The sequence below is a fragment of the Lissotriton vulgaris genome, chromosome 7 (genome assembly GCF_964263255.1).
Source record: "Lissotriton vulgaris chromosome 7, aLisVul1.2, whole genome shotgun sequence".
Classification (NCBI taxonomy): domain Eukaryota; kingdom Metazoa; phylum Chordata; class Amphibia; order Caudata; family Salamandridae; genus Lissotriton; species Lissotriton vulgaris.
Genome location: NC_141695.1, coordinates 10,009,427 through 10,020,659, shown reverse-complemented (window position 1 = coordinate 10,020,659; position 11,233 = coordinate 10,009,427). Strand labels below are relative to the sequence as shown.

The window sequence follows — 11,233 nt, the reverse complement described above, 5'->3', positions numbered from 1 at the left end:
CATACTTGTGACAAGGGGTTCTGTATTGTCATTCATTACGTGTTGCATTCGTTTTTTCTATGGGTTTGTGTAATCAATTCATAATCGATTGCTCCATCTTGGTAATTTTTGTAAGGCCTTTTGTTTGACAGCATTTCCGATTCATTTTAATAAATATGGATATGATACATTTCTTGACATTTTTTGTGAAATAGTGAAGCAGTTGCCTTACCCAAGAGTACAAGTACTGAATACGTTTGTGTTTATTTGACCACATGTAAATCACAGCACCCGTTTTGTTATTGTGTGTTCTGTGTGTCTCTTTGTCTCCTCCAGTTGTCTAATGGACATGGCTGGAATCTTCCAAACTCCAATGCAAATGACTGGCTCCCACACGTCACAAATAGGACATGAGAGTCACACAGCTGGAGCCTTGCAGCACCCGCAGTATGGGACATGGACAAACCTAAAGGAAAAGACCCCTGTGATCAGTGCTAGACAAATACCCACTGACAGCGTATGCACGCCTAGTTTATGAAATGGAAGCATACATATCACCGTATGAACCAATATAAGGATTAACTGACCGCACCGAATCTTTAGAAGTTGGATATTGTGCTACTGAAGCCTGACAAGCAACAAATATTGACAATAGTGGATTAAAATGAGTGCCCATCCCTAGCGCACACAACAGCATTAGAACCGGGAAGACACAGGCGGGTGTATGTCAAGATATTGAGTTACAAATATCAACCTGCAAAAATATGGATTCTAGACTGCTGGCTACTAACTGGAAAATAAAGGCGCAGTAAGAATATATAAATAAATATATTTAGAAGATTGGATTGTTGGCAGCTCCGCTGAAGACAGTAGAAGAGCTCAGGGCTAACAGTGGCTACTATACGCCTTCTGCACCAACATTCCAATATGTGCCTTTCTGTTTCTCAGTTTAAATTTAAACTGTCAGCGGATGGGATTTTATAGCCCTTCTGCCTCAAGCCATACCGGTTGTCATAGACCCTCTCCCTTGTTAGGTCTTGCCTGTGACTCATGCCTATAAATCAGGATCGAGGCCTTTAACAACCGCTATAGCCCGCAGCGGGTAGCTATAAGGCTATACTAGAGATAGCACATGACGATGCAGAATGCTGTGAGAAATAATGGCAGTGAAATAATAGAAGGATGGTGGGAGCGCAAGATTGAGAAAAGTAGAGAGATTGTCATTGATACCTGCAAGGAACGTTCCACCGCTGGTGTGGCCCAGAAGAATTGTCTGACAGATTTATGGTGGAAAGAGACGATGCCTCTTCCGGGGGGGCTACTCAAGCCCTTACTGCCCAGAGGGTGCTCACGAGGATGCACAGTCTTTCTTTTTAAGTCATTGTTCACAATCTGCACAGTGAGTCCTTTTTTCCTTTACTCAGTACAATAATTGCTGTCACCGTCCCAACACCTTCACAGGCAGGGCAGGTCCTCTCTGTTCACCTTGACTCAGAAATGCAGTTCTGAAGCCAGGGGCCAATCTGCATCCTCTTCAACACCAGTCACATGACAGGGATGTGAGCCAGACGATGAGGTTACGTTCTCACCTGGATATTCTTTTAAACTTCTTAGGTCTTCCTCCGAGTTTAGCTTTTTTCTTGACTTTGTGTCCAGGCTTCTTGGCAGCTCTGAAACTCCTGTTTCCTGCTAAACTGTAACTGTTCACTGGCGCAGTCAGAAGTTTATTACCATGGTTAGGGAGATCTAAAGAGCATTGATTCATGGAAGACGGTTTGGCTATAACAAAGAAATCGAAACTCCACCGACAAATAAGCTGGAGTGAGGGACAAAACTAATTTGTTACATTAGACAAAGGGACAAAAAGCACAACAAGATTTTTTTCTACAGAAATATAAACTATCTTAATGTAAGTACTTGTTTTTCATGCCCCTTACCATCCAATCAGAAGCCTTGCGTCCACCAGCCGAGGCCTATTGATGACCCTACTGATGTGATACAAGATGTGCAATGGTTTGAGACTGTGACTCCTGCCAGTTCGTTAATCACATTCTACTCACCGAAACCATAGCAGGCTATGGGAGATAATGGAGGCCATGGGGGTGGACCGGGCAATACTCACATTCATCAAACAGCTCTACTACCAGACTACCGCTTTGGTGCGGTACGGTAAGAACGGGGCTTGCACCTGTTCTTTCAGGATTCTTTGAGGGGTTAGGCAAGGGTGCGTTCTCCTATTCTCCTTATACACTAATGGGGTAGCAGCAGCCCTGTTGGGTACAGCCCTAGACATCCCAAAGTTCAGGTCATTATCGCTGCCTCTGCTTGCATATGCAGACGATACTGTCCTAGTGGCGAGAACTGGGAGGGTCCTGCAACACATGTTAATGGCTTATTCCTCATTCATGACTTCCCTGGATTTAAGGGTAAATAAATCAAAATCAGTTATCTTAATAGTAACTCCAAGGGGACAAGGCAAAACACCATCCTTTCATTTAGGGGCTCGCAAACTAGAGATAGTAGATTCCTTCCCCTACTTGGATGTCATGTTTGATAAGCATCATACCTGGATTCCTATGATTTAAAATAGGGTGCTAGCAATGGAAACAATCTTGGTAGCCATTACTAGATTTGCCCAAAAATTGGGTTCAAAGCCCATAAGAATTATAAAGAGCATTTATAAGGCAAAGACAGTATCCCTAACTACCAATGAGGCAGGGGTATGGGGTATCGCTAACACCGACCACGTGCAGACTATCGAGGATAAATTCCTGAAATGGCTAATTTTTCTACCGGCATCATGCTCTAATTTCAACTGCCACCCGGAAATAAACTTTTTGTATATTAGGGACCGGATAAGATTAGCCCCTCTAGTGTTATGATACCCTCTCTGGAGGAAGAACACGCTCCCCCTAACACATCATATTATATAGCAAACAACAATAAAGCATCAAGGGTACAGGGCAATAATGACCGCACTTATCTACAATTTGGCCTCTTGTGTTCAACGAGTCTAGGTGCCAAGAACCTGAAGCCACATACCCCTAGGCTTCCAAGGGCATTCACCCCAAATTTCTCAACAAAACACAATGGTTCAGCATTCCACAATAAATAATAATAAACCGATAAAAATTTGAAGAATCCGTTCAGTAGGGCTTACAAAGTTATTATATTCTTTTTTTCTTCATACAAAGCGCAGTCAACGCTTTTCGTCCAGAGGACTTCTTCAGGGCTACAAAAGTGATTATAGAAAAATAAATATATTACAAACTACTATTTTCAAATAAAAACAACTATTTTACTACACCACAATTTCAAATACATGATTACTTTGTGCAAATTAGAAATGAGACTTCCACTATGTACATGGACTTGATTCACCTACTAAACGGATTTCTTTACATATTCATATTTGTTTTACAAAACACACCAGAGAACAGTTATTTTTCTGGAATTGACAGAGGGAAAGAGAGAACCTGTTTACATACTCCTGTGACTTTACATTTCCATAGGGAAGAGCTAATCATACACAATTATGGTTTATTTGCTTGTCAAGCAGAGACTATATTAGTCCTGAATTGATTTGCAGCCGGAATTAAATTATATTACCCACATATATACACCATGTATTGGAGACTAATATTATCGTAAGGAACAGCCGCTCATATTTCAAATTTTAGGCTTTCTTATTGCTTACCAAAAGTAGTGATAATGTCAACTGTTGATTTTGACGACCAATGGGTACATGAAAGACATCGCAGACTGGATGAAGCTCAGCCGCCTGAAACTGAACTCAGACAAGACGGAAGTCCTCATCCTCGGCCCATCCATCTCCGCCTGGGACGACTCCTGGTGGCCCCCTGCTCTGGGCCCCCCACCTAAAACCACGGACCACACACGCAACCTGGGCTTCATCCTTGACTCCTCCCTCACGATGGCCAGGCAAGTTAACGCCGTTACCTCCTCCTGCTTCAACACACTCCGCATGCTCTGTAAGATCTTCCGCTGGATCCCCACTGGAACCAGGAAAACGGTCACCCAGGCCCTCGTCACCAGCCATCTGGACTACGGGAATGCCCTCTACGCTGGGACCACCGCCAAACTACAGAAAAGACTCCAGCGCATCCAGAACGCCTCAGCACGACTCGTCTTGGACATCCCCCGACACAGCCACATCTCCGCCCACCTGAGGGACCTGCACTGGCTCCCCGCCAGCAAGAGGATCACGTTCAGACTCCTCACCCACGCACACAGGGCTCTCCACGACTTGGGCCCCGAATACCTCATAACCGCCTCACGTTCTACACACCAACCCACCAGCTCCGCTCCGCCAGCCTCGCCCTCGCCACCATCCCACGGATCCGCAGAACCACCACCGGAGGAAGATCCTTCACCTACCTGGCGGCCAAGACATGGAACACCGTCCCCACCCACCTACGACTCACCCAGGACCATCTCTCCTTCAGGAAGCAACTTAAGACCTGGCTTTTCGAGCAGTAGCAGCCCCCCCCCCCCCCCAGCACCTTGAGACCCTAGCGGGTGAGTAGCGCGCTTTACAAATACTCTTGATTGATTGATTGATTCACGGATTTAATAATCCAAGGATTCAAGAGTGTATAGGGATGGCCACCTAATATGTAGAAAGCAATATTCTTCTTACTGATTCCGGTAATTATAGACACTATTAGTACCCCAATATTTCAAAAATGAGGTTTCTACTTACCTTCTCAATAAATTATTTGTAAATCCTTCAAGTGTTTACTTCAATTTGTTTGTGACAATGAGTTCTTTAGAAGGTTTAAGGTTTCTCAACCAGTCACTGTGGCGTATGTAATCCCCCTTTATAAAAAATAAAAAGAAATTGTATATAAACATTGTTTAAAATATTCGGCCTGCACATAATTATGTTAGAAAAATATGGCAAAAGGTAAAAGGCTGAACCTTCATATGTAAAGTATTTTTCTCCATTATAAACCAAAAACAGTACCAGTATTGCCAAACTAATTCAACTTGGACCAAGGATGATCACTCGAATCACTGACTGAAACAGTAACTCTCGGAAAAAAGTTTTGTCCGAAATGAATCAAATGAATTTAATTATTTTCACATTACACGTATCATATCAATGAGCAATTTTTTGTTTTTTAGATGAACATTTAAATAACTCCACAAAAGTATGTCAAACAACGAAATGAAACAAATAAAAAGACACTTTGATGACAAATTCACAACTTGCATTCAACATTCATACGGGACAACACACTGATATATATACACAAATAAGCATTCGAAAATTCTATTTACAACATAATTTTTGAAAAGCATAGCATTGGAAATCAACGACTAAAGAATTTTGATGTGTTTAAGAGTCAATCGAGAATTCCTAATGCTGGGTAGAGAAGGTCTACGCGTTTCGATGACCCCTTGTTGTGGGGAAATCTCGTCAGGACCAAGCGCATGTGAATGGAGAAACAAAATTGGGTCAACCAAGGGGACCGGACTCTACCTCTCAACGCTACAGTGGGGGTGGGGGAAACTGATCATACCTTTCAGTTGCTGGGTTCTCTTTTGGAAGTGAAACTGTAATAAAAACAAAACCTCTTTTAGCCTCTAATTCGGAAAAACCGCAATAGCACTTTCCTGATTGTCACATTCATTCGTGAGTACTTACATAGTGTTACGCCTGGCGCGCTCTCAATAAGTCTTGTTCTCGCCAATTGGGATGGAAGTGGAGATCTACAAGAATAGAAGGACTAGTCAGGGGACCTTCAAACAGATTTCTACTCTCGAGCAGACTCAAGGAGATATTTAGGAGAATACCAAGGACGATCAACAAATAAATTCATTTCTTTCTCAGATACCTCGTCAGCATCAAGCGGTAGTGAGAGTGAGAACAACAATCAAAGGAGAGGAGGGAATAAAAGAGGATCATTCCAACAACAACCAGGACCCTCTTCGGCTCCTTTTTTAGGAAGAGGCCAACCACAAAATCGAGCACGCCCACGGTACAATCAGCCATGGGAGATGTCGACACGGAGGCACAACTACAAGAACTGGTAGTCTCTCCAATTTTCAATCTATCCAATAAAATTCTCACCCCAGCAGAAACTAGCATTTTGGAAAAAGGTCTCTCTTTTGTCCCCATGAGACATACCAATTTCGTGAAACTCAAAATGGAGGCAATTGAATTCTGTCGCAAAATAAAACTTAAATCTTTTTTCGCACAAACACCTATCAATTTGCCAGTAGAAGTCACAGGACTGAGGAGAAAGTCTACTTTTTGCCCACCAGGAAATAAAGTAGCAAAAGAAATACTCACCTTCGAAAAAACCATCTTGTCAGCTATAAGTAAAATGGAAGAAAGACGAAATTGGACCAAATTTAACATCTCACAAGCTGAAAAATGTGCGCTAGACAATCTCAAAAAGGACACGTCAGTTACAATCAAACAGGCGGACAAGGGAGGATCGATAGTGGTATGGGACACTGGGAAATACATTGGAGAGGTGATGAGTCAACTTAACAATCCTAGATGCTACAGAAAAATAGCCAAAAATCCCACTGCAGAACTACAACAACAACTTAACCCAATTCTGGAGAAAGGCTTGGCTGAAGGAATAATTGGGAAGAAAGAATTTGAATATCTTAAATGTAACAACCCACGAATACCCTTATTTTATGTCTTACCCAAAGTCCACAAAGACATTAATGCCCCCCCCCGGAAGACCAATTGTCTCCGGATGTGAGTCTTTGTTTGAACCGGTATCAAAGTTTGTGGATTTTTTCTTGAAACCCTTCATGTCCGAGGTGAAATCATTCCTCCGAGACACGACTGATTTGATCAATAAACTTCCCACAATCCCGTTTGAACAAAATGAAGATTTCCTTGTAACAATGGACGTTAGTTCACTGTACACCCAGATTCCTCAGAGTGACGGTCTGGATGCGATCCAGTACTACCTTGACCAACGACCAAAACCAACTAGAGTACCAACAGAGTTTATCATGCAATTAGCTACATTGGCACTGAAGAAAAATTACTTTAATTTCAACGGAGAGTTTTTCTACCAGATAAGCGGTGAAGCCATGGGGTGTCCTTTCGTCCCAGAATTGGCTGTACTTTTTATGTCATTATACGAAGAGAAATTTGTTTATCAGTCGAATCCATTTTCTGAAAAAATCACAAGCTGGAGTCGTTACATTGACAACGTCTTTTTAACTTGGAGAGGATCAGAAGAAGATCTAAAGGAATTTCACGAGTGGCTCAACACACGAACAGATGAAATAAAATTCAGCATGAACTTTTCGAAAGTAAAAATGTCATTTCTCGATGTCGAGGTATATCCAACAGACGAAGGCTTGGTGACGACATTATACAAAAAATTGACAGACAGAAACAAGGCTTTACATTTCAATAGCAATCATCCGCGAAACTTAAAAGAAAACCTCCCATTCGGACAGTATTTGCGGATTAAGAGGAACTGCCATTTCAAAGACGAATATATGTTCCACGCTACTAACCTGACAGACAATCTAGCGTCAAGAGGCTATCCCGTCAAATTACTAAAAAGAACTATGAAGAGAGTGTGGTGGATCCCCCGAGATACACTACTAGTAAAAAGGACAAAACCAACTCTCAACAGGATAGTATGTGTCTCCACATTTTGCCCCAACTCGAATCAACTCAAAAAAACCATCTTACAAAATTGGCATCTAGTAGAAAATGTAGATGAGACACTAAAAGAGAAGCCATTATTTGCCTTCAAAAAAGATCAAAGCGTGGCCAACCACCTAGTACCAGCAGCAATGAAGCAGAACTCACCTACAATTAACACCATGCTAGGACTACCACCTATACAGGGACATCATAAATGCGGATCCTGCATTTGTTGTGCAAGTACGGAAGAAGGATGCTTGTTTCAACATAAGCAACTGTTCTGGAAACATGAAAAGTTTACGAACTGTAAATCGAGATACGTCATCTACGGTATAAAATGTCCTTGCGACAAGCTATACATCGGCAAAACAAGTCAGGAGATAAGATGTCGCATCACACAACATAAATCACGGATAAAAAAGAAAGTCACAACTGCCCCACTTGTCAATCATTGGATCAGCCACGAACACACACTAGAGGATCTAAAATGGACAGTCATTGCAAAAATTGAAAAAGATCCCAGAGGGGGAGATATTGAGGCAAAATTATCCCGCCATGAAGCCATGCTTATAGTCAAGTTCAATACAGCAACAAATGGTCTTAATGAACTCTCTGAGCTTTACCGTTTATAAAGACTTTAAATCCATCTAAGACATATGAACCTATTCGGACTGCCGTCTCCTGCGCAGACTATGAGCCCGACTACACATGGTCACATGATACACACAACGTCTCCATGACGACGAATTTCAAAAAAACTACAATCCCCACAACCCCCAGGACCAGGAAGTGAGTAAAATACCAGGACACACGAGATCAGAGACACCGACTGGATGGTGCCGGCAACTGCATTCATTGACAGAGACCGAAGAGCGTGGACCCCCAGATAGACTCAGCATACTACAATCCAACAGGTATATCGGAACACCGTGGCAGAATAGCACCACCGCTCATCCATCCTCTCTGAAAGAACTGACACGAGCCTTCCATTTCTTTCAGGAACCAATCAATCCAAAGAGGCGTTTCACCGTGCAAATCCGGGAAACAGTCCCGTCTCCACGCTACGATAATATGTAAGTAGCTCCCGGTTTCAAAGATAGCAGCTACCGCCACCAGCTTAAACATTAGGTCCCCTGACTAGTCCTTCTATTCTTGTAGATCTCCACTTCCATCCCAATTGGCGAGAACAAGACTTATTGAGAGCGCGCCAGGCGTAACACTATGTAAGTACTCACGAATGAATGTGACAATCAGGAAAGTGCTATTGCGGTTTTTCCGAATTAGAGGCTAAAAGAGGTTTTGTTTTTATTACAGTTTCACTTCCAAAAGAGAACCCAGCAACTGAAAGGTATGATCAGTTTCCCCCACCCCCACTGTAGCGTTGAGAGGTAGAGTCCGGTCCCCTTGGTTGACCCAATTTTGTTTCTCCATTCACAGGCGCTTGGTCCTGACGAGATTTCCCCACAACAAGGGGTCATCGAAACGCGTAGACCTTCTCTACCCAGCATTAGGAATTCTCGATTGACTCTTAAACACATCAAAATTCTTTAGTCGTTGATTTCCAATGCTATGCTTTTCAAAAATTATGTTGTAAATAGAATTTTCGAATGCTTATTTGTGTATATATATCAGTGTGTTGTCCCGTATGAATGTTGAATGCAAGTTGTGAATCTGTCATCAAAGTGTCTTTTTATTTGTTTCATTTCGTTGTTTGACATACTTTTGTCGAGTTATTTAAATGTTCATCTAAAAAACAAAAAATTGCTCATTGATATGATGCGTGTAATGTGAAAATAATTAAATTCATTTGATTCATTTCGGACAAAACTTTTTTCCGAGAGTTACTGTTTCAGTCAGTGATTCGAGTGATCATCCTTGGTCCAAGTTGAATTAGTTTGGCAATACTGGTACTGTTTTTGGTTTATAGTTAATTGATGGTGAGGCTTGTCCTTATTGCCAGTGAGCCCAGACCCTGTTTTGGTTTAAGTATTTTTCTCCAGCACGTAATAATGGAGACCAATGTATTCCAGATTTTACTTAATTACGAGTGGTTTATACTATAGAATAACAATATTTCTTGGAGCACACTCTTTCAATATTGAGTGACCCTACTGCTTTGGAATTTAGCGTTTCTGCTGAATAAATGGTTATTTCGGTACTCCATTGCTCACTTAGAATTTCCCTTAACGCACTAATATGTGTAGTTTCAGAGCTATATTCCAGAATTGATGTTACTTTGAGCAATTTTATATTGCAGAAAAGTGATATTTCTTGGAGCACACTCCTTTAACATTGAGTCTTCCCACTGTTTTGGATTCTAGCGTTTCTTTTCTGATTAATTGGTTGTTTGGGCATTCGTCTGCTGACCTATAATTATTATCTTTAATGCCGCAATATGGGTAGTCTCGGAGCATTAAATTTGCTCGGGGAGACAGGAGTTGAGGGGCAGTGTAACTTGGTGCACCCGTGGGATCTCTGGGAGCTTGGTTGCCCTTGGCCGAATGCGGGTCTGCGGACGGTTTTGGTGTACGTAAATTGCACTATGGCGGCTCGCGGGGTCTAGGTTTTGGCTGTGGGTTTCTGAGCTGTTGGGGTGTTCGTGGGTGCTCGGAGGGGTACTGTACTTTAGCTCTGGTTTCTCCCGGTCTCCATTATTACGTGCTGGAGAAAAATACTTTACATATGGAGGTTCAGCTTTTTACCTTTTGCCATATTTTTCTAACATAAATATGTGCAGGACAAATATTTTAAACAATGTTTATATACGATTTTATTTTTTTATTTTTATAAAGGGGGATTACATACGCCACAATGACTGGTTGAGAAACCGTAAACCTTCTAAAGAACTCATTGTCACAAATAAATTGAAGCAAACATTTGAAGGATTTACAAATAATATATTGAGAAGGTATGTAGAAACCTCATTTTTAGGTCGAGCAGACCTACCCTCAATGCGTGAGCATTGAAGGTGTCTGCTTCAGACCTATTGTGGCCCGTATTTAGGAATGTGGACAGCTACCAGACGCGCGCTTTGACGAGGTCAGATTTCACCTCGGGAGCGAGCGTCTGATAGCTGCACATGCGCGGTGCAAAGCCCTTGCTCACACACAGACACAGGCAGCCCCCACCCCTCTGCATTCACGCACGCACGCACACACACACACACAGGCGCGCGCATGCACACGCAGGCATACGGCACACATACAGGCACACTATCCCCTACCTCGCATTCTCTCTCAATCACACACAGTCACGCATGCGCACACACATTCCCTCGCGCACACACGCGCGCACACACTCCCCCCATCCCCCCTCGGCATACACACAGGCACGCACGCACTTCACATCAGCCCTGGGCCCCACTCACCGACTGCGCTCTTCCGGCGGGGCTCCTCTCGCGCTCCGCTCCTCACGGCGCGGCGCTTCTCCTCTTCTAAATCGGGGCTCCCTCAGGTCAGAGGAGCCCCGCAACAGGCGCCACACTCCTCCTTCTCCCCGGCCCCCTCCTGGGGACCCGGGCTACCCCGGACCGACAGGGCGCTCCATGCGCCGGCAGCTCGCGGACCTCGGGAGGCGGGACTTTCCGGTCGGCCGCGA

At 43.2% G+C, this 11,233-nt stretch overlaps 1 protein-coding gene across 2 annotated transcripts in view; it reads left to right on the top strand.

Annotated features, from left to right (window-relative positions):
- Nucleotides 1-11,233, top strand: part of LOC147700498 (uncharacterized) — a 273,165-nt gene that overhangs the window by 57,513 nt on the left and 204,419 nt on the right. The gene's annotated exons all lie outside the window — the stretch shown is intronic.